The 24530-nt window shown below is 34.4% G+C and overlaps 1 protein-coding gene across 50 annotated transcripts in view; it reads right to left on the bottom strand.

The window, feature by feature from the left end:
• gish (casein kinase I gish) overlaps positions 1-24530 on the bottom strand; it is a 187592-nt gene that overhangs the window by 114925 nt on the left and 48137 nt on the right. For 8 of the 50 annotated variants that reach the window (XM_073972713.1, XM_073972571.1, XM_073972701.1 and 5 more), the window contains exon 1: positions 23314-23448. The exons of 37 other annotated variants lie outside the window; for them this stretch is intronic. The gene's annotated coding sequence lies outside the window, so the exon portion shown is untranslated. Of the gene's footprint in view, positions 1-9528; positions 9708-22961; positions 23521-24530 lie in introns of those variants that run through there. 5 more of the 50 variants (XM_073972882.1, XM_073972856.1, XM_073972864.1 and 2 more) reach the window with 4 other exon arrangements.

The following is a 24530-nucleotide window of genomic DNA, read 5'->3' on the forward strand; positions in this document are numbered from 1 at the left end:
TTTGTGGTGGAGGGTATAAAAAGTTCGGCCCGACCGAACTTAACGCTTTTCCCACTTGTTAATAGCTTAAGATGGGTCGATGTTCTCGATGCTTTGTACAAAATCTTCAACATTCCAAAGTACTTAAGAAGAGTAATAGGCGACTACCTCAAAAATCGTCGTATATTGCTATACCGCACAAACCAAGGCAACAAAAAGATGAAAATCACCTCAGGATCGGCACAAGGATCAATACTGAGACCAGATCTGTGGAACGCCACGTACGACGAAATCCTAAAAATAGAGATGCCAGAAAACACCTTCTTGTTGGGTTATGCCGATGACATTGCAGCAGTTATCAAAGCAAGAAGCACCGACGAAACACAACGGAAACTTCGACAAACTATGATCCGTGCAAAGACTTGGCTGGACAATCATGGCCTGGAACTGGCGATGCAAAAAAACCGAAATCATATTGCTCTCGATGACACATATGCCTACAGAAGTCGATATACGTATTGGCGACTTAATAATTCCCTTAAATACTCAGGAATGAGGTTTGATACGAAGCTTACATACGCCAAACAGATTGAGCATTCAACAACAAAGGCGGCAAAAATAACAGCTCAAATGAGTAGGTTGATGGCAAACACTGGTGGTCCCCTACCGAGCAGAAGGAAACTACTCATGGAGGTGATAAACAGCATACTCCTTTATAGATGTGAAATCTGGGCACCGACGCTGGAAAAGCAGTCGCGAGCGAGAAAATTATTAGGTGTACCAAGAACTGCAGTGCTCCGCGTGACATCAGCATAACGCACCGTATCAGCAGAAGCCATCCTGGTAATAGCTGGCATGATTCCCATCGATTTGCAGGCAATGAAGCGACGAAAGGCTTACATCGCAAAATTATAAAATGTAGCCCAATCAGATGATACACTTGTTATACCAGATGAAACAATGGATATATGGCAACTCCGGTGGACGAACGGAACAAAAGGAAGATGGACACACAAGGTGATCCCTGATATCCGATTATGGTCTAACAGAAAACACGGCGAGGTAAATTACTACATAACGCAGATGATTTCGGGACACGGTTACTTTCGAAAGTACCTGTACCGCATGGGGAAATGCAGTACACCGTACTGCATCTACGAAGAGGAAGAAGTGTTTGACGACGCTGAACACACTTTTCTGAAGTGTGAAAGGTGGGCCTCCAGACGATCACAATTGGAAGCAGAGGTTGGAGAACTGAGTTGTGGCAATATTGTTATCAAAATGCTGCAAGATGAAAGAAGCTGGGAAATTATAAAGGTCTTTGCAGAAAACGTTCTGCGAGAAAAGAAGAAAGATCTTGATGGAAGTACTCAATGAACAAGCGCGGGGCCTGGATGCAGATAAAAACAAGATGAAATGGTGCACCGACACCAATTGGGGGTTTCACCTCGAAGTAATGCGAGGTGGTGGTAAACCCCGGGGTGAAAGGAGGTGGGTTTTTAGCCGGTATAAGACTCGAATCCGGCATACGACGATTGTGACGACATCGCCAGAGGCGTAAAGCATCTTCCCATCTCGACCCGCAAAAAAAATATCATTATTAACAATATTATTATTACTCTTATTATTAATATATAATTATTAATATATTATTATTATTTTTATTATTATCATTATTATTATTATTATTATTATTATTATTATTATTATTATTTTTATTATTATTATTATTGTTATTATTATTATTCTTATTATTATTCTTATTATTATTCTTATTAATAATATTATACTTATTAATAATATTATTATTATTATTATTATAATTATTATTATCCAAGTTCCTAGGTGGAATATAGAGTCACATTTAAATTCACTTTTCTAATCTGAAATATTGTCATATTCTTTCAGATCAATGAAGGAGGTAGGTACGTGTTAATATTTTAAAAACACATATCTTCATTCATAAAATTAAAGACCAAGTACGTGCTGAGTATATGAGATTATGCATATTGGATGAGACAATCGGGCAGCATTTGCTGGCTGGTAGTGACATTATACTAATAAAGCGTATTACGATTATGGGATATGTGAAATTTCCCTTGCAGGGTTAATTGCATACCAGAATTTTTGTTCTAATTAAAAATGCATAAATACTACTAGCTGATATACATCGAGATTTAAAAACCATTATTATTTTGAAACGTTGTTGGAAATTCATTACATTTTGCAAATTAGAAATTCAATACAAGTTTTATAATTTAAATTTATTTGGTCGCTCTATCCTAATTTATGATAATTGACTGAAAATGTAATTAGTAATTTGAATTTAAATTTAAATGTTGTTGATATTTTTTTTTTTTTTTTGTATTTGTTGATTGCATATTTTATTTAGCAGCAAACAAACAAACGAACGGGTAGATGTACTCTCCAAGCGTTGACCGGCCGCTTACATTGCACACACAATACAATAGAAAAAAACTCATAGGCGAAAGTATAAAAAAAGCCAGTCAACCAGTCCGCCCGTCGAGGGCAAAACTCAAAAACGTAGCAATTATGATATTGAATTCCAACCTTGGAAAATATCACATCTTATATTTACAAGCAGGTACGAGTGAGTAGATATGATGACGTTGATGATATTTTACCCCAGCAAATAACCCGCAACAACAACCCACAACAATGACAACTAAACTGAAAACGTTATTTTTTTTTTTCTTAATTATATGTATGTGTGTTTTTCGGTTGTAATCAGATGCGCCTTTGGTTTCGTTTTGCTTCCGTTTCTATTTCTGTTTGTTTGTTTTTCTTTTTTCATCTATATCTTTTCCTATCTTCTAAGCATTGCTACCCATTTCTTTGAATTTCTATGTTATTTTCTTTGGAGGTCTCTGGTTTTCCGTGTATCTTGTCATTTGTTGTCAGTCTCATGGGATTTCAATTTTCAAATTCAATTTGTTTAAAACGTTGGTTTTTTTGTGTTTTTAGATTTCTAAGAAAAGCCGGGAGTATATGTGAAAACAGGTGAGTTGGAAAATGTAAGATTTTTTGAGGATTTCAACACCAGATTTTTCTATAAATGGTCATTTTTTAGATGGAAACCTCTAATGAGGAATTCCATCACATGTCCATACATAAGCAATGACATGTATATCTTTTTTGCATTTCTCAATGTCATGCATCTTCTATTTATTGTCATTCTTGGAATCGACTTAAAGTTTTCCATAACATCAATTTCCATTTAATTAAACCTTCGTATAGCTACAATGAGATATTTGATGTGTGGCCAGACCGCTTTATAAATGGTAATTTGTAAGCTCCTTATCTCTCTCATCTGAGATAAGTCTTTAAGGCGCTTAGATGTTCAATTCAATGTGTGGCCAGGTAGCTTTATAAATCATTAGGTTTGTAACAATCTAGAGAACCCTATATTTGATGTGTGACCAGTAGTGGAATTCTGTAAGTCATTTTTCGAGTTACCGACAAAAATCGGTAATTATCGAAATTTTTCGGTAAGTTAACAACCAAAATAAAGTCGTCGCTAAGTCATACCGATACCAACAGTGTTGTCAACTTTCATTGATACTTTTCATTCATAATTTTACCGATTTTTGTCGGTAACTCAAAAAATGGGTTACAGAATATTCCACCACAGTAGAGCGATTCTTGCTAAAATAAAGGTGTCGCTAACCCCTACCGACACCGCAAGTACTGCCAACTTTTATTTCAATTTATTTACATTCAATACAAAGGAAGCCATTTAAGCGCTCGGCACATACGGTCCGTTGAGCGACGAGTTGCGCGTAGAAAACAACCACCTGAAAAATGTGTTAGTGATGCCAAGTTTGTTCTTGATGTCTTCATGTGTTTGTTGTAACGCGACGCTCAACGGACCGTATGTGCCGAGGCCTTTAATTTTGCGGCATAATTGACGACAAAAATGTTGCAGAATCACACTGCTGAAGCCGCTCGGCCCTATACCTGCTGCTCGAATACCCGAAGTGAGACCGAACTTCCCAGCAGAGGCGACTGGAGTAGCAGCAAGTAAGCGTGAAGAGCTTCGGAGTGACGGACCTGGAGCTGACACTGAAAATAAACAAATTTGTTTGAGCATAAGCGAAACAATTGGTTAAATTATCTGAAGAGATGCAACATTGGAACCGGAATAAGTTAATTGTGGCCAAGGATTAAGTCACTCTCGAACCCTGGAAATAGGAAAATGGGACCTCAGACACGTTTGGCGACGTTACGCTGACTGATCCGAAGAGATACGCAAGTTATATCACTGGACAGTTTGTCGAGCACCCCGGAAGTGCATGGGCGAAGAGACGAGTGGTATGTCGCATTAGATCTCTTCCTGCCGAGGATGAACCAGCACAATTTACAATGGATGATGTTCCGAATGTCATCAGGAACGCTTAATCGTCCAAAGTGTAGGGCCCTGCTGGAATCTTCATGTTAATTATCAAACTCTCGTTCCCAAAGTCTAGAAAATGGACAGGTTGGTCCCGCCAGAATGCAAGCAAAGGTGAATCGAATAAACCGATTTTAATTTAGTCGCCCGTACCAAAGACCCTTGAGGTCTTAATCCTCCCCAGCGTCAGAAATAACTCTGGAGATACCGATCATCCGCATGGGCACCGTAACTGCACAGCACGACAACAGCACTCGCTGCACGCCATTTCCATACATATTAGTGGGGGACTCAACCGCAGCAAGGGACTTTTTACACACGAGGATTATTCAAATATCCAACACTACATCTACGACCACTCTGTTCACCACATGGATGGCATAGGTGAGAAAGAATTGAGTTGAATGTCATGGCCGATGGTAGCAGAATTCCGACCATAAACTATCCCATAATTATAGGGTTCACATTCCACAGCATATTCATGTCGTCGGCGCATGCCATAGCTATCTACGACTAGCTGAGATGTAGGAGCAAGGTAGAAAGAGAAGTCCAAGGTTACAAGAGAGAACCCCTAGACCAATAGGCCTATCAAGCAGGATTAAATAGCATTCACACGGGTGCAGTCGCAGATGCCATAAACAACTATCGTGTGAATGGGATGCTCGGAGAACATCTATCTATTGCAGCTGAGGAGCGTCAGTTGGCAGCCATGATAGTGCAGCCGTCTCAACTCCTATAGGGCAAGCATCTAAGACACCTTGCAAAACATCTGTCCAGCATGCGGCACAGGCCCGCACGATACACTGCACCTTTTCAACTACACTACCAATCCTACACAGCTAACTCTAGTAGATTTGCGGTTGCATCCCAACGAAGCAGCTACATTTTTGGAATATAAAACCACATGTTTCCCTACTTTGGCCCACGAATTTACAGCCCCATATGCCATTGAGTTTTTTATTAAATGTTATTTTTCAAACTTTAAATCCCTAGACCCTTAACCCCAACAACATAGTCCCAATTTACATTAGGCGAGTTTACTTGCGGCAATTGTCAGTTTGTAGGTGAGAGAGGGTGCTGAGAGGCAAAGGGTTACCATATGCCTCACCTCTCTCTCCTACAAAATGACAATTGCCGCAAGTAAACTCGCCCAATGTAAATTGGGACAAACACAATGTCTTTCCTGCGTTACATTACGTCAACGGCGTTACTACTACGCACGTGAATTGTGATTATTGTTATCTGGCGACATAATAATTATACAATTTCTATTAAACCAAACCCAACAACAATATTATTATTTTTTATTAAATTTTATTTTTCAAATTTTAAATACCTAGCCCCTTAACGTCAGCGACATACAATGTCTTTACTGCGTTACATTACGTACAACGGCGTTACTACTACGCCCCGTACTAACTACGCACGCATACGAAATGACACAATTCGCTCTGACGAATTGTGTTGATTGTTCGTAGGGAGTCGTCGTCGTCGTCTGTCTATGCAAATATTTGTCAAGTTTTATCCTTTTGTTTATTACGGGCCATTATAATAATTATACACTTGCTATAACAACAAAGCCTACAGCAATTACAAGCAAGCTACTACTGTAAAAACATATGCTTGACCCAAGATCTATTTAACAGGTCACGTAAGTAGCACAACAACAACTCTATTTTGGCCGAAAATTCTTCAATATGTCAAAATGTTTGTTTACGTTTTCATACAATTTATTCACAATAACAAAATATTTGACAGATTGAAACCAATCAGCTGGCCGTTTTACGCCACCTTATAATTTCATCATGGCTTGACCCAACGAAATAAAAACCAACAATAGTTTTGACAACAGTGTCGGGAGAGAAGGAAGAGCAGAGATACATTTAAGAATTATAAATGAACGACTTTATTATATACAAAATGAAATATTGGCATATGTTTATACATTCTCGTTGTTATATTAGGTTTTGCCTTCTTTTTGTTTGTTTGTAATAATTATTCTACTCTCTGGATTATTAAATGCGAGGTTGTAAAAATAAAAAAATTACGTGCTGCACCAGCATGGAGATTAGAGCTGGCAAAAAAATCGATGGTACTGTCGATAGTATCGATTATTTTTTGAAAATTCAATATCTATAGACAGCTTTGTCTATCGATATTATCGGATTATAAACCCCTAACTTAAATTGCATTGAAATAAATAGAAATTTCGGGGCTTTTCGTTTTCGTGGATGTGGGAAAGTAGTCCGTAGTCACACGTACAATTTCTTCAGAAAAATAAAATGTATTTTTATTAAATAACAGCAATTGTTTTTCTCTCCTTTATATTTCTGTGAAGTACTTGTGCAAAATGTCAACAAAAACATAGACATTTCCACCATTTTTATTTCGATATTAATGGTGTTGACAAATTAACGATAATATCGATAGCTATCGAATTTTTTAAATTAAATATCGAAAATATGTAATTTTGGGAATGTCGATAGTTTCCCAGCTCTAATGGAGATGGTAGTAAAGGTGTTTGTTTGTGTTGTAGCCTCCCTACATATATTTCTCATTCGTGTTTGTTTTTTGCAAAAATGCATACACTCTCTCTCACATTAGGGTCTTTCTCTTATTTCATTAAAAGAAACCCATCTGAGTTTAAGAGGACACAATGTTTGTCTTGTCATAATCTCAAGATGAATTCCCATTGAGACTTAAGAGAACAAAATGAAATATTTGTAATAGCCCTTTTAATGCAAGAAAAAATTGTAGGAATTTGTAAATAAATGATGGTCACTTGTCACTTTATTCAATAGAGGGTCCATCACATTACCATATATTGTACACACTTGTAATAGAGTAAAGAGAAGTGAACATTTTACAACTTTTTTGTGTACGGGAACGCTTTTTCGAGTAAAATGTGTAAAAGTCGTAAAAATTGTAAAAACTTTTTAGTTCTGGAACACAGCTATAAACAAAACTTATTACATTACGAAGGCGTCACTTAGCACAGAGGACGGCGTCACTTTATGTGAATGACATGCTGAACTAGATTGTGAACCGTTCGTTCGTTGATCGTTCTTTGTGGATCTTTCGGTCGGCGCGCAGTGAGCTATTGAACTATAATGAACTATATCGACTGATCTAGTTCATACGCTCTTTTCAATGAATCGTTCAATTGAACTAGTTCGTTCATGAACTTTTTTGTGTACGGGAACGGTTTTTCGGGTAAAAGTCGTAAAAATTGTAAAAACTTTTTAGTTCTTGAACAAAGCTATTATTTTATCGTGGTGCTTGTGATTGTTAAGAGCTGTCACAGGACATTAAAAATTTCACATTCGTTCATTCAAAGGTTATAATAGCACGTTCACATTATAAAATTTAACAACTTGTTAACAAATTTGAAAACAACAGTTTCAGTTATTTTTTATTATAATTTGATGTGTGGTTAGGCCACTTTATGACTTGAAAGGTTCAAAGTGCTATCAGCTGATTGTTCTAGTCGAGTTTGTCAACATTATCAATAGCCTAAAACCGTTGCTACAGTTATCACCAGTGATGTCAACATTTTGTGTTTGACTATTTATGTGTAAATATGAGTTTCGCTCAGAGAAAGTTTTTTTATTATAATAGGGGTCATTCTAAACGAGAATTCCCCGTAAGTTTTGTTTTTCCGCAATTAAGACGATGTGTTTAACGATTTATGTGTTTTTCATCTATTCTCAAAGAGTTTTTATAAACTTATTATTTTATTCTATATTCACAATTATGACATATATATCAGCTGATTCGTATTATCATGTAAATAGTAACAAATCCCGTGGGTTTAAATTGCCGATTCCATTTCATTGCAAATGCACGTAAAATTTATTCTTATGAAGGCCAAATAGCCAAATAATTTTGTTCAATATTTGACGCCCGCCTTGACAAATTTTCACATGCGCTTTTGGAAAATTTTGCTTCCGAAAAGTCATACTTGGTCTAGTACGGGTTTTAAGTTAGGCGCCAAAAGTGCCACGATTTACAATCTTCCATTTACAAATTTTCACATGCACTTTTGGAAAATGTTGCTTCCGAAAAGTCATACTTGGTCTAGTAGGGGTTTTAAGTTGGGCGCCAAAAGATCCACGATTTACAATATTTGGAAAGCATTTGCGGTGTTTTAAATGTTGGGCGCCAAAAGTCGTAATTTGTAGTCATGGTATTCAGAATAAGGCCCTGTGATACAGAGATTATCAAGCCTACCTTCCTCAGTTTAATATTGCCATTCATTTTTTGAGTATTTTAACTAAGCAAAATTTCTAAACAGCTTCTGACAACACGCTCTTCGTACTCAATTTAGAAAACGAGAGTCTATATCAATGAAATAAGGATAGAATCAGGTACACTCATTGAAATGATAAAAATTTTAACTTTTTTATTTATGTGCCAAGAATTACTTGGTCACAATTCGTCGAAATTTTGTATAGATGTCGAAGGATGTTAGGAACATTTTCAGAATTTAGAATCGGCTTTTTATGATTTTTACTAAATGGATAGTTTGTATAGAAAACCGGATATTTTTCCCCCAGTCTTTATCGGCATTGGGTCGCAACTTCTTGAAACGAAAAACAAAATATTAAAAAAGTCACTCTAAGAGCATCTATTTGTCATAATAACCTCCAGATTTCATTGAATCCTCGGAATTTTTGTACATTTCATTTCGTAAACCACAAACCAGTACATTATGTACAACATATTGGCTTTTGACAGGAATACATTTATGATTTTCCCCAAGTGTGGGTCTTCGTTGGGCGTCATTTGTGATAATTTCCAAATACAATGAATAAACCCTGCAAATTGCAGCATCTCTTGTCAATTTAAATTTTGTCTTATTGGATGAAAATTTCAAATTTCTGTCATTTAATAAGAAGCAAAGAGTTTCAAATTCTACTTCTGAATTCCTTGTCCCTTCGGGGATGTTGTGGGACAATACGTATTGGGCGCAATTGATATGAGAAATTGTAACTATTTTTCAAATTCAAATATGTACAAACATAAACGTAGATGCCAATTTTGATACATTTAAATGTACTCCTTCTTAAATCTAAAATCAAATGAAATTGCAAATATAACTTATAAAATATAATCAAAAAAATTATTTGTATACATACTCAACTATGATGGCGCCGTTTAATTAGATTTTCTCTTAACGCTTCTTTGTGGAAGCTATTGTTGTTGTTGTGGTGATATCTCAAGATGATGTTGGAATTAATGATGATTGGATTGTTTTGCAATAATTTACAAATGATGAAGAATTTGAATCAATGCACACATAAAGATGTTTGCATATCTTGATTGGGATAAGTAGAAGCACAAACACGCACACACATGTAGATGACAAAAATGAAAATTTTAATTATTTTTCATTTAAAGTTAAAACACTAAACATATTTTTTCACTGCTATACATTTTGCATATAACAACAACGTATATATTTTTTGTATAATTTATTTATTTTATTATTTTCACGGGTATATTTTTATATTTATTTCAATATTATTTAGCCGATAATATTCATTTTTATTTATTATTATTTAATTATTTATTCAATCCATATACTAATACAATTTGAATTTGTTTATATTTTTAATCCACATTTCCTTTTTTGTTTGCACATCACATTTAGTTGAACGAGTTTACGTTCCCATTAATCGCGTTTTTAATGTGTTTATTTGCATTGACACCACTTATTGAGTTGAGAAACAGGAGCAATGACACGAAAAAAAAACGACAGAGAGTATTAACTCCTCCTCATTGTGACAATTGTATAAAACACATGTTCTTTGAAAATAGACAACAGATTTGATTGCCAGCCTAATTAAAATGCGTTCCGTCCAGCGTTTGTTAAAGTGATTATCGTCTGCGTGGTGATCATTTATGTAAACAAAACTCTTTTTCAAATGATTTTTTTGCGAACAATTTGTGTTGTTGCTCGTTATGTCTTTGTGGGAAACAAAATTGTTTTGTTTTTCTTCATTTTGTTACTAAAAGACGGTGCAATTGAATGTGTGGTCTGCTCACTTAAAACGTATGAACGAAAAATCAGCTGATTGCCATGTTACATTTAAAATCACCTTTAAATTTGACGCATAATTAGCTGTGTCTGGTTACCCTAAAATTTGTAACAATTTGTACCAATTGTTGCTGGAAGCCGTCTGTTAACACAAAAACCAGCAAAAGAGAGCGATTCGAGAGAGACATTTTGACAGTTCTTTCACTGAGAGCTTGCAAATTCTTGCTGGACAAATTTCTTCTAGCAAGCACTTGCAAGCTCTTCTTCTTCCTGAAAACAATCAATCAGCTGTTTTTAGTTTTTTTGTTGATTTATGTTTGTGAACATTAAAAACAATTTTATTGTGGAAATAACATAGTCTAATTGTATTGTTTTATGGAGAACAAATTTGTAAAGTGGAAAAATACTTTTTTGTTTAATTTTCTTTTTTATTTTTAATAAAATACAACGTGTTTGCTTCCTTTGTTGGCGGACAAATTTTTCTGTTTTGGCAAGTCAGCTGATTGCTTGCTGGTTTTTGCTGGGAAGGTGTCTGTTTACTTTTTAAAATTTTCTAGCAAAACCCCCTTACTCTCTGAGAAAGTTCTTGCTGGACAATTCTTGCTGGGAAAGTAACCAGACAGACTTATTGATATGTTAATAGACAGCAACTAATGTACTTTAGTTATTAGTTAACATTTTTTCAAGAATTTTGAGAAAAAAGAAAAAGGGTATTAAAATCGATACAGATTTTCAAATCAAATAGCATAAAGTCAAAAAAACAGTCCTAAAATACTTATTTAAGAGGTTATAAATAAACTTTAAATGAGACTTTTTTTAGATATCCTTAAATGTTATTCTGTAGACAAAAATACTTGTGATTAAAATCTTATAGCACGTTTACATTGTAGTGGATTTAGTAAATCCATATACGGCAAAAAACCACATAAAGGAAATTAAACCGACAAAAAGCTTTAATGTAAACATGCTATGTATAAGATAAGTTTGGTGGGTCAAGATGATGACATGTTTGGTCTGTAAACAATCTGAACGTTTCATGACTTAAACTTAAATACATTGCAAAATCTCAAATAAAATTTGGACCATTTAATTTTTGAAACAGTTACCAGAAAACATATGCTTGTCATGGTTAGATAAATTTCCAAAAAAAGTAACCAATATTTTACAGTTATTTGTAAAAACCACAATACCGGAAATGCTTTATAAATTGTCGCACTTGAAACAAGAAAAAAACCGAAACAAGCAGATAAAATTGGCAACAAAGGGGAGAAACCTGTTTACAACATTGTTGTTGTTGTTTTCTTTACACATTGAAAAAAGCCAATACTTTCAGTACACAGCGGCAGCAGACTGGATCAATATACCAAGTGTATGTTGTTCTTGATTCTTCTTTGGCAGAAAGGAAACAATGAAAAGACAAAACCATGTACCACAAACGTTTGGCAGTTTCCCCTAGGCGACAAAGGAAGAGAAGAAAAACCTCATCATCATTTTCTTAGGATGCTGACTACGAGTTTTAAAGTAAATTTAACTAATCAATCAAATTTTTTTTTCCACAAACCTTTAAGAAATGGACGAGAATCAAGCAACAACAAGTGTGGCAGCAGCATTAAAAAAGAAAAAGAAGAAGACGAAAAAGTTCACACCAGCAACAAAAAGCATGTGTTGAATTGATGGCTAGATAGATGAATGTATTTATTGTCGTGAAAAAAAGAGGGGAAAGATATCCACAAAAAATACAACAGATACCAACAACAATGAATTGACAGTACATCACAAAAAACAGCTGATTTTAAAAGTCAAAGACTTTACTGCGAACAAAAACAAAGAGTCACATTCGCCACTAACGGCGTCTAGTAGCTACAATACGTAGTATTAAGGAGAGGAGAAAAACAGCCTATCAATGAGAAAAAAAACGAAGAATATTCAGGGCAATCATGAGTATTTCCCTCGGAATTTTCCGCACGGAAAATAATTTTAAAAAGTGATATTCCCTTAAAATCAATATTTTAAAACGTTGAAAACCTACTAGAATCAATTGATTATGGAATATTTTCCCTGAATCGATAAAAATATTCCCTTTTTGGACATAAATATGGAAATTAAAAATTGTAAAAATTGGGGAAAGGGAAAAAATTCCGCATGGAATTTTTATTCATGATTGCCCTGACTACAATATATTTTAGTACTGCCACATCTACTCCAAGAACAATAAAAACCATGCTAATTTAACCAAAGACCAGGCAGGACAAGGAAGAAGGCATAAAGAATAAGAAAAACCAAATAAAGTAATTAAATAACAAACTAAAAGAATTAACAGCATGTGCGCCCTCTCGGCATACAACCTCATACTGGCTCTCAAACATTCCCGAACCGTCATTTGTTCGTATTACCAAGTGGCAAACTGCCTATTTACAATAAACAACAAATGATTAAAATAACAAAACAATTTGACAGGAAAAAATGTTAAGCTGATGTTGTTGTTGTTGTGTGTTTTGCTTCTCCAGCAACTGCAGTTTGTTGCTGAGTATTAAATCCAATAACGTACGAAAAAAAAACATGTGCAATGTAACACACCTCAAAAACACATGTATTTCGGTTGTTGAATTGCTGCTTGGTAGAGATAGTTTTGTATTTAGCACCCCAGTACATGAGGAGAGGCACAGAAATAACGAATATGGAAGATTAGAAGGAGAGCACATTTTACAAGGTTGATGATGGTGAGAACGTTATACATGTGTTATCATTGTCAATCGATTGCAATAAATGAACGATTGCTGTTTCGTATTCTGGCATTTTTCAAGCTTATATTAAATGCTTCATAGAAAAATTGGAAAATTGGACAAGTCCATTTATTTAAAAATGGAAACAATTTCATATTTGTTACAATAAGATGATAATATCTATGGAACTTTACTTATTATAGGTGCTGGAACAAAGCTATTATTATTTTCAATAAATTTTGTCCATTTTTTAAACAAAATTGAATGTGTGGCCCGGCCACTTAATATGTATGCACGAAAAATCAGCTGATTGACATGTGAAATTTACAATAAAGGTGCTACCTTTAAATTTGATGCATAATTTATGTGTCAAGAGACAAAAACTAGTTTAGTTTAGATAATGGTTAATTTTTTCTTAAAAATGTTGAGAAAAATGGGTAATATATATAAAAAATTATACAGATTTGTAAATCTAATAGCATAAGTTAAAAACATTGCACTAAAACTCTTTTTGTACGTTCGGAGACATCATTCATCACTGCTGCAGCCATATACCTGCTGGTCGAATACCCGAAGTGAGACCAATTTTCCCAGGAGAGGCAAATGAGAGTGATGAGCTTCGTCGTATCAACCCCAGTGACCCCAGAGACAGGAAGTCGACACTGGAAGTTGACAGGTTGGTTGGTTGGCAAACATAAGAGGAACAAGTGGTTAAATCATCTGAAGAGTTGCAACATTGGAGCCGGAATAAGGACAACGGTTACATCACTTTTGAACCCTGTAAAAAAGGAAGATAGGACTTCAGTCACGTTTGGCGACGCTACGCTGACTGATCCAAAGAGGTGATCAAGTTATTTCAATCGACAGTTTGTCGAGCACCCCGTTAATGACAGAGCGAAGAGAAGAGTATTACGTCGCATTGGATTTCTTCCTGTCGAGGATGAACCACAATTTACAATGAATGATGCTGAGAATGTCATCAGGAACGCAAAATTATCCAAAGCTTTGGCCCCTGATGAAATCTCTATGGTAATGCTAAAACAGCTGGATGAGGATTCGAGTATCTCATCAAAGTTCTAAACCTATCGCTACCCACCCACATCGTTACCGAAGTCTGGCAAATGGGCAGGGTGGTCCCGCTACTGAAACCAAACAAGAATGCCAGCAAAGGTGAATTGTACAGAACGATTTCGGTTTTGTCACCCGTAGCAAATACCAGTGAGACTTTAGTCGTCACCAGCGTCGGAAATAGCTATCCAGTTGCCGATCATCTGCATGGGTTTCGTAAGAAGCTCAGCACGTCATTTTCCAAACATATTAGTCGAGGACTCAAACAGAGCAACCAGTATGATAGAGCAATGATGGTGGCGCTTGACTTATCAAAAGCCTTTGTACTGTCAAGCACTCCACGCTACCCTCCCACCAAGTTTGAAACGTTGGATAATCAATTCTTTGTGTGGACGCCAATCGTACGTGGAAATCAGGAACAATAAGTCCAATCCCCGTAGAGTGAAACAGGTGGGGTGATATATCCTCTCCTGTATTCCGGCCGTTCCAGACGGCATTGAGATCGTAACGTATGCGAATGATACTTTCCCTGATGTCATTTCTTCCACGCAAAAAATATGCAGATATTCGCCACTAAATTTACGGCCACTCTGTTCAAAACATGGACTGCAGACGTGAGCACTGAGTTGAATGTCATGGTTCGATGGTGGCAGAATTCCGACCACAAACTACCCCAAAATTCACATTCGACAGCCTATTCATGTCGTCTGCGCATTCCGCAGCTATCTGCGACAAGCTGAGATGTAGGTCCTCAAGTCCCTAGCCGGCAGCACTTTGGGGTGCAGATAAAGAAATCTTGTTGACCACATATGATGCGATAGGTCGGTCTAGAGTAAGAAATGCGGCGCCAGTATGGTCCGCGAGTATAAGTGCAACTCGATGGAAAAATATTCAAACCTGTCAAAATGCCGCCCTGAGAACTGCAACAGTGTGCCTTCTCATGTCTTCAGTGGGTAGTACAACAACACAATGCCATGATTTCGTTGTGGCACTTGCTAGGGTGTTACCATGAGAGTCATCCTAATCACAATATGGTGGGTAGAACCCGCCACACAGGCATGTCAGGAAGGATCTTCATTATCTAAAAAGAGAGTTACAACTTAACTAGAGAATTCCAATAGAGAAAGGATCGATGATACCGTGCAAACAGCTGCCCCCACGACATACTGCAACTTTTCAACTGCCTTGCCAACCCTACTCAACTAACTCCAGTAGCAGCCATATTTCTTGAACTGGCATTTTTAAAGGGTCCGATTGCAGGAAAACTATACGTTTTAGAGATAAAAGTTATTTTTTAAAAAATGCTTAAAATGTTTCAAAAATATCATTTTCATACAAAATTTTTAGTTTTCCCACAAAAAAAAAATTCTCGGCGCTAAGTGGATTAACCTTCAATGTAAACATAGCTTAATTCACTTGTCTCACAATTTGCTTATTAAACAAAACGAAGTTAATTCCTTTTTAAAATCGGATTGCATAGTTGTGTGATGCTCTCAAAACACTTCAATAATGCAATAATGCATTGTGAGAGATAAAAAAAGAGCAAGAGAGAGAAAAATAAATTCACACACCAAAAGGAAGTGTTAAAACTTCTTTTATTTTCGTTTTGTAGTTTTTATCGTTTGTCTTATACCTATCTTTTGATTCCTTCCAAAGTTTTTTTATGTGCCTGCTATTTTTTGGGTCATTAAGATTGAAGTTAGAAGAAGAAGAAAAGAAGCTAATAATGACTTGGGGTAGGGGGGTTTTATTGCTCCAAGAATTGTTTAGTTAGTGAGAAGACACGTAGAAATCTTATAAGAACAATACCATATGATTGTTGACGGGTAACGGAGAGAGTGTGAGGAAGAAGGCAGTGAACAAAACCGTCATTAAACATAACAAGAAGAACAAAAACAACACTACGAATGATTAAAAATCTCTACTTGACAAATGTTAATCATCATCGTTTATTGTCGTCGTCCGTCCTCGTCTTTGTTGTCAGCAAACAGAACCGCATATACCGACACGAAAGCAAGAACAATAGCAACAAAACGAAAACAAAACACAACAAAATTGAGATATGTATGAACCCGATGAGTGTACTGCTTGCTGCTAGGCTGGTTGGCTCAATTGTTTACTTTGTTTTTTACATTGTTGTTGTTGCTGCATTTAATAAAACAGCAAAAACAAAACAATGAAACTGAGAAAAAAAGAGTTCAGTGCAGAATGTTGCTGCTGCTGCCGGCGGCGTTAAAAACTGCTGCCGCTGACGTTTGTGTTTTATGCAACGGTGTGTGTGTAAAAAAGTATCTGTGTGTATCGAGGGGGCTTATAAAAGTGAATAACACCGCAGCAGCAGCAGCAACAACAACATGTACAACTCATAGTTCCAGTAATTAATCACAATTACGTTATAGAAACCAACAACAACAACAATTAAAAGAAAAACAAAGTTAACCGTTTTGTATTTTCTTCTTTTTTTCCTTCTCAATGAACGAGATAACAAAGAGGAAAATGCGACTAAAATATAATATGAGCAGCAAACACAAGTCACAAAGAAGAATTAAAATTCCTTTTTTTAAATAAATTTTTCATTTTTATGGCACTTGTTTAGTTTTGAGGCAATTTTTTTTAGCTGAAACACTTTTATTTTACAGATGTTTATTTTTTTATTTTAAGGAGCATAGAATTATTAATGTGTTTTTTATAAACAATTTTTTCCACTTGTACATTTGTTTTTGTTATTTTATTTTATTTTTCTTTTAGATTATATACCAACATTTTTAGTTGAAATTTTATATGAATGTTTGGATTTCCTCCGTTTTTTGCTTATTAATATATTCTTTCCACAATTTGAAGGTTTTTTTCTTGTATTTTTGTTGTAGTTTTAGTAATGATTTATTTTTTGTTTCGCTCTCTGACGTAGTCACGACCGACCGCAATACACAACTGACGGACTGCCAGGCACTACGAAGGCAAGCAGGCAGCAACCAGCTAACAGACAAACGAACAACACTCTATAAAACACCACCATCATCACACCAACATGTTGAAGTAGAAAATATTTATGTTTGTTGTTCATTCCCATAAACACATTTTTTATATCCATGCACCTCTCCACAATTCCTTCTATCATCGTCATAAGTATGATGATGACGATGTTGCCTCAACTTGTAACACATATGGGCTGAAAAGTTAAGTTTCCTAACAACATAAAAACTGCAGGGAATCTCTTCATCCATAAAAAATTTGTGAATTTGAAAGGGGAACTTCAAAAGGTACTCTTTATATAAAAGACTATCGTGGACTATCATTTATAAACAATAGACTTCTAGATACAGTTCGATATACAGCAATTATTTTGGGCCCGATACTTTATGAATACAGAAGAAGAAAACCTTTAGAAATCTTCTTCACATGAGATTTCATTTAGAGGTCTTGTAAAAGCAGACGGTCTTGAAGTTTTCCTCCTCTATTAGAAAGTCATAATGTGTGTATGTATAAATGAAAGGAAGATAAACCGACACAAATTGTATATTACTGCAGGTTCAGAAACAAATCTGTTATTATTTTTAATACATTTTATTAATTTTTTTTAATAAAAGAGGTTGGAATTTAATGTGTGTCCAGGCCACTTAATAAAATGTAGGAAAAATCAACTGATTGCCAAGTCACATGTAAAATCATGGTGCTACCTTTAAATTTGATGCATATTTTATGTGTCAAGTGGCAAGAACTAATGTACTTTAGAAAATGGGTAACATTTTGTTTAAAAATAACAAAACAGAATAGAAATATAAAAAATTATACAAAAGAATAGAAATATAAAAAATATATACCAGAAATTAACACATAATATGACAAAATGAATAGTTTTTATGATATGTAGAGGAGAATTTTCCATTTCTTTTAATAAAGATATTCTTACAGGCTCATTTATATATAAATAAGTAAGAAAGTATGGACTTGCCCACGAAAAAATTTGGAAAAATTGTCAAAACGAACCGAGATGTGCTGCTAAATTGTACTTTTTCCAAATTTTGTGTGTAAAAGTAGCAAACGAGTATACTGTCAAAATTGCTCTCAAGTAACAAGTAAAGGAACGGAAAAAGAGAAGATCTGGCAGCAAAAAAAACAAACGTGGCTGCTTAAAAAATAACAACAAACAAAATAAATTTCACTTTTTTTTATTTTTTATTTCACTGGTTTAATTTTTTTATTATTTATATTTATTTCTTTTTAGTTTGCCTTAAACAATGTGACAGATTTTTCACTTTTTACACCATGAAATTTGTTGAGCAGGAAATAGTAAAGGAGAAAGCCGTTTTGGCTTGTTCTCTCTTCAATTTTGCTTCAAGTTTTAATACTTTTTGGGTTAAGGAAAGCTTTCCGAGTTAAAAATGGTAAAACTTTAAGAAACTTTAACGTAAATGAACAAAGCTAATATCTGTTAACAAATTATGTATTTAGGCAGCAGTGTAAATAAGGTTTTAGAATGTATAATCAGCTGATTATGCCATAATATAGACTATAATCTTTAATTTTGGCGTAATATTAGTGTCAATAACTAATAAAATAAAATCTTCTAAAGGTCTTCATTATGGAAACGATATTTTATTAACACAAGTCTAAAGAATTTCATAATGGAATGTTTGGCCTCAAACAAAAGAACTTTTAAAGCTCAAGACGAATTCGTAATAGTATGTTATAAATCAAAGATCGTTTATGCACATAAGAGGTTCTATAAGAAAGAATATCCTCACAAGATCGGAACCTTCTATATAGTCATTTTATTTTCCATAGGCAGACAACTTTAATATCGAAGCCCAAAGAACAATTATATCTCAAAACATCTTATTTCAGATTTGGTGAACCAGCATGAAAGATCTACGCATTGTGTGAAATTTTACTTTTTATTCCTCGGGCCAACTATCCCTTACATAAATATCTTTTAATTATTAAATCTTAAAAAAATATCTGATGAAAGGTCTAAAATATGTGAAAATTTTATGCATTGTTTGTTTATTATATTCCTTTCTATGAAATTTATTGTTTTCTATGATGGTTTCAGTCTATTTGCGTGGTTTAAACTAGAGTAATTTAATGTGTGGCCCGAACACCTTAAGATCTGTAACCACAAAATCAGCTGATTTTATGTCACATCTATGGTGGAATAATAAGGTGTAACGCCAAAAACAGCTGTTCTTCATACCAGTTGTCAAAATGCGCTATTGTGAATAAAATCACATGCAAAATGTAAACAAGCAATTCACAGTAATGCATTATTGTGAGCAAATTTGACGTTTGACATGATTAGATCTAACACCTTCTTATTCCACCATGGTCACATCTCATGGGACAATAATACAGGTACAATGGCAACAACAGCTGATATAAATCACACTAGTTGTCAAAACGCATTATTGTGAATAAAATTACATACAAAAGGTACACAAGCAATTCACAGTACTGCGTTATTTTGAAAAAATGTTGACGTTTGGCGTGGTAAATGGCCCGATTATTGTTATTATTGTTAACATGCATCATTTAATCTGTCAATTCCATACAATATATGTCAAAAAATTACGTAAACTATCAAAACACCTGTTTTAAGAGCAAGTGTAATGCCAAGTTTACACTTGCGCTCCAAAATCCACTGGATTTCACGAAATCCTGAAATACACCCCGGTGTTTACACTTATTTTTTGTTAATTTCAAACATATCACAATGATCAAGGTAGATGCATATGCGCAGCTGATCGATCATGCATTTTCAAAACAAGTTGTTGTAAATTGAATTAATCTTCAAAAATATACGACAATATAGAACTTTACAACTTTATTTGGAAAATTATCGTAAAATGATATATATATGGTATTAATTGTGTATAGTACTAACAAATGAAAAAAATAAAAAATAAAAATATTTTATCGTTAAGATTTCGTAATAATAAATTTTGATAGATAAAAGTTGTACTCAGAACCTGCACAATATTAGTACTTTCAGTAGTTTTCCCGTTTAGTGCTAAAAATGCGTTCCCGTACTCCGAAATCTAGCAAGACTTGCACTTCTCTTTAAACAAAAATTGCGCCGAATAATACCCTCTTCTCCTGTTTTCTGCCATACAATTTTGGCCTAGTAGAAACTAGCAGCAAGCATGTTCATTTGCATCTAATATGATTTTGACATTTCTGCTGCAGTTTTTGCAATTTCCGCAATTTTTCCGTTCCCGTATTATTTAAGAAATTTGTATGGAGAAGCAATTGTTGTCAATTCGCTCTTTTTTCTAACATTACCATTAAAAAAGTACGGGAACACAATGAAAAATAGCATTGTAACAAAGTAATTTAATATTTTTATCACTTTGTTTACAAATTTTGATACTAACATTTTTTGTTGCAGCAATTCGCACATCTACCTTGTTTATTGTGATACGTGAAAAGTGTTGCAAATTTTGGTACTTTTTTAGGCAAAAGCAAGGTTGTATATCATGTGTACTGTGATTTCGATGTTGATTTCGCTGAAATCACGAAATGAGATGATTTCATTTTTGTATGCGAAATCATGATAAATTTTGCTTGATTCCGCACGAAATCACGAAACGCCTTCGAAATCACGAAACGACGCCGAATGTAAACCAAGCATAAAATGCATTCTGCACCTTCTTACTTCGCCATGTCACATCTGTATATTAGTACAACGTTACATTTTGACGCACCGTTGTGTGTCGGCAGTCAAAATTTTAAGTAATTGAAGGGGACAATAGAAAAATTCCGTTAATTGCTTTAAAATTAGACGAAATTGTTGGAAACAATTTATTAAATATTTCAATAAATAAAAAAATCATTTGAAGATATACAAAACCAGTTCAATTTAGGTCTAAATTAGTATAATTTAATGTGTGACACGAACACTTAAGATGTGTAATCACAAAATCATCTGATTTCCATGTCACATCAGAAATATTAGTATAACCTTAAAATTTAACGCACAATTTGTGTGTCGACTGTCCAAATTTTAAATAATTGATGAGAATAATAGGAAAAGTTTTTAAATATTTTAAAGTTGGACGTTGTTGTTAAATAATAAAAAATCATCAATTTAGGACTAAATTTGTGTAGTTTAATGTGTGACCCGAACACTTAACGTGTGTAACCATAAAATCAGCTGATTTCCATGTCACATCTTAAAATTTGGCGAACAATTTGTGTGTCGCCTGTCAAAATTTGATTACAGTAGAAAAATGTTAAATCTGTTAAATTAAACGAAATTCTCGAAATATAAATTGTTCTTAAATGTCGAAAAATCACCAATTTATAATTGATTCGACCCTCTGTTACCATTTTAAATCTGGAAAGGAATGAGGTTATGTTTACCGGTTCTATTGTTGCAGAAAGAAGAGTGTTGATAGCAGAAGTTTTTAGGCGAATGGACTATAAACTTAAGGGAGGGAGTGAGAAATTGCAGACAAAAATGATTCGAATTACAAATGGAATAATCACATCTCATGGACAATACATGGCACAATAATACAGGTACAACGGCAAAAACAGCTGATCTTCATACCAGTTGTCAAAATCCATTATTGTGAATAAAATCACATACAAAATGTAAGCAAGCAGTTCACAGTACTGCATTATTGTGAGCAAATTTGACGGTTTGCATGATTGGATGTAGCACCTTCTTATTCCACCATGGGACAATAATACAATGGCAAAAACAGCTGATTATCACACTATTTGTCAATATGAATTATTGTGAATAAAATTACATACAAAAGGTACACAAGCAATTCACAGTACTGCGTTATTTTGAACAAATGTTGACGTTTGGCGTGGTAAATGGCCCGATTATTGTTATCGATGTAAAACTCATTTTACATTTAACATGTTTTATAAAACATGCCCCATTTAGTTGTCAATTCCATACAATATATGTCAAATAAATGACGCAAACTATTAAAACACCTGTTTTAAGTGCAAGTGTAAAATGCGTTCTACACCTTCTTCGCCATGTCACATCATAAATATTAAAATTTGACTCACAATTTGTCTGTCGACTGTCCAAATTTTAAGTAATTGAAGAGAATAATAGGAAAAGCACTTGAATATTTTAAAATTTGACGAAATTGTTAAATAAAATATAATAAATAATAAATTGTTGTTAAACAATTTAGGACTAAATTTGTGTAGTTCAATGTGTGGCCCGAACACTTAATGTGTGTAACCATAAAATCAGCTGATTTCCTTGCCTGTCAAATTTTGATTGCAGCTCCATCTCCCCAAAACATCATAAGCATGAAAATACCATACTAAAAAAGCAGCCTTTTCCGGAAACTCTGGAATAAACATAAGCATTTGTTTTTTACCCCAGACTTTTGGATTTTCTGATTTAAATATGTAATTCAAAGACAAAAACATACGGCTTTATTATAATCATCATTAGGTGGCCCAAAACTTTTCAGCCCGTTGTGTGTTATGTTGAATGGCACGGAATCATTGTTGTTCTTGTTGTCTCATTTTCCATATCCAAAAGATATGAAATTTTGTTATTTTTCGTTGTTTGTATTCTTTATGTTACGGTAAATTTAGAAACGTTATAAAAAAGACTCACGAAAACGCTATATACGTCAAAAATTAGAGAATCCGTCATAAATTTTGTATAGAAAAGAAGAAAAAAAAAACACATAGACGTTGTTGTTATATGTATGTAGTTTAATATTGAGTGAGTGTTGTTGAAGAGAAAAATTATTATTACCAGTTAAAACAATTGAAACACAACAACAAATAGGCACAAGGTAATGAAAAGCCAAGTTAAATAGAAACCGAACCGAAATAATTGTTGTTAACCACTAAAATAAAAACTTCAAGTTGAAAAAAAATTGTTATATCTTCGCGGTAAAAGAGCGAGTGCGAAAGAGAGAGGGGGTTACGACGACCTCTCAACACAAATTTATCTACACTCCAATATTGATAGCTGCTAGATGGTGTTGTTGTTGGCTGACTAAAGGCAACTACGACGACGTTTACGTTTGAATTGTGTGTTTTATTTTTATTTCAACTTTTTTTCTTGTTGTTTTTTTTTTTAATTCTTTAAAAAATAAACTCACAGCAACGCGTAATCAAACAAAAAATAACGCAAATGACAACGACGTTGCGGCGACGACAAGTTATAAAAAAAGTAAATCCACTCCGACGAACGACCAAAAACGTACTAAAAATGAAAAATAAACGAGTGAATGGTTGGTTGGCTGTGTTGACTTGACTCTGGCTATTGGCCGAGAGAGAATTGTGTGGTTGCTGCCGCTGCTCCTTGTGCATTTGCTTTCCGCTTTTACTCGCAAGCAAACATAAAATGTTGCATTTGTTTCTTTTGTTATTGTTTTATTATTGTTGCTATTTTCTTGTGTGTCTTTCTTTTATTTTCTGTTTTTGTCGTTTCAACAAGAGGTTATTCGTCGTTTTTCGTACTCTTTTGGCCAAGACCAACAACGACCACCACCAATATAAACAACTTTGTTGCCAAACGGATATGCATGCACTTTTTTCTTGGCTGCCATAAAAAACGTAAACATTTGCAACCTTCTTAGTTCCTAATTTTGCCAAAAGTTTAGATATCTGTTTTTTATGTGGCCAACAACCTGATTTTCTTTTGTTTTCATAAAATTTTAATGAATTCTTTACAATTTAAGAGGGATAAACAATCAGCTGATTTGACATCTTGTTATGATTTGAGTGTAAGCTGCTCTCATTGAAGCCATCAGGCCAAACATTAACGAAATACTTTAATTTTTTTAGGGAGACAACCAAACCATGATACAATAAGAAGGTAGCAGCAACTGCCGTTTTTGGTAACATAAGATGTCAAAATTTGACATAAATTCAATGCAATTGACACATTATGTTACTATCAGCTGGGCTGATAATGCTACCTTCTTATTGTATCATGAACCAAACCAATCAGCTGATTTGACAGATTATCATTTGTATGTAAAGCTTTCATTCAAGCCATCAGGCCACACATCAGACGACAAGACTAAAATGATTCATTTGCTTTGTGTTGTTTAAACTTCGTCAAAATATTTCAGTTGCACACTCATGCATTGCTCCTCGAAAATGCAACTAAATGCATCAGAAATAAAAATGAAACATGTTTGCTTTTTACCTGCGTTAAAAATGTGTATTTTTGACATTTTGAAACAAGTAGCTTTGCAGTTGTACAGCGTTAAGAAACATAATACATTACAAATTTGCAGTCATTTTCCAAGCAACTGACGATACGAAAGTCAGCCATACAATCGCTCAGCTACGGGTTATTCGATACCGG

This window comes from Musca autumnalis, unplaced genomic scaffold (genome assembly GCF_047663935.1).
Source record: "Musca autumnalis isolate F117 unplaced genomic scaffold, ASM4766393v1 scaffold_1, whole genome shotgun sequence".
In the NCBI taxonomy this organism is placed as follows: Eukaryota; Metazoa; Arthropoda; class Insecta; order Diptera; family Muscidae; genus Musca; species Musca autumnalis.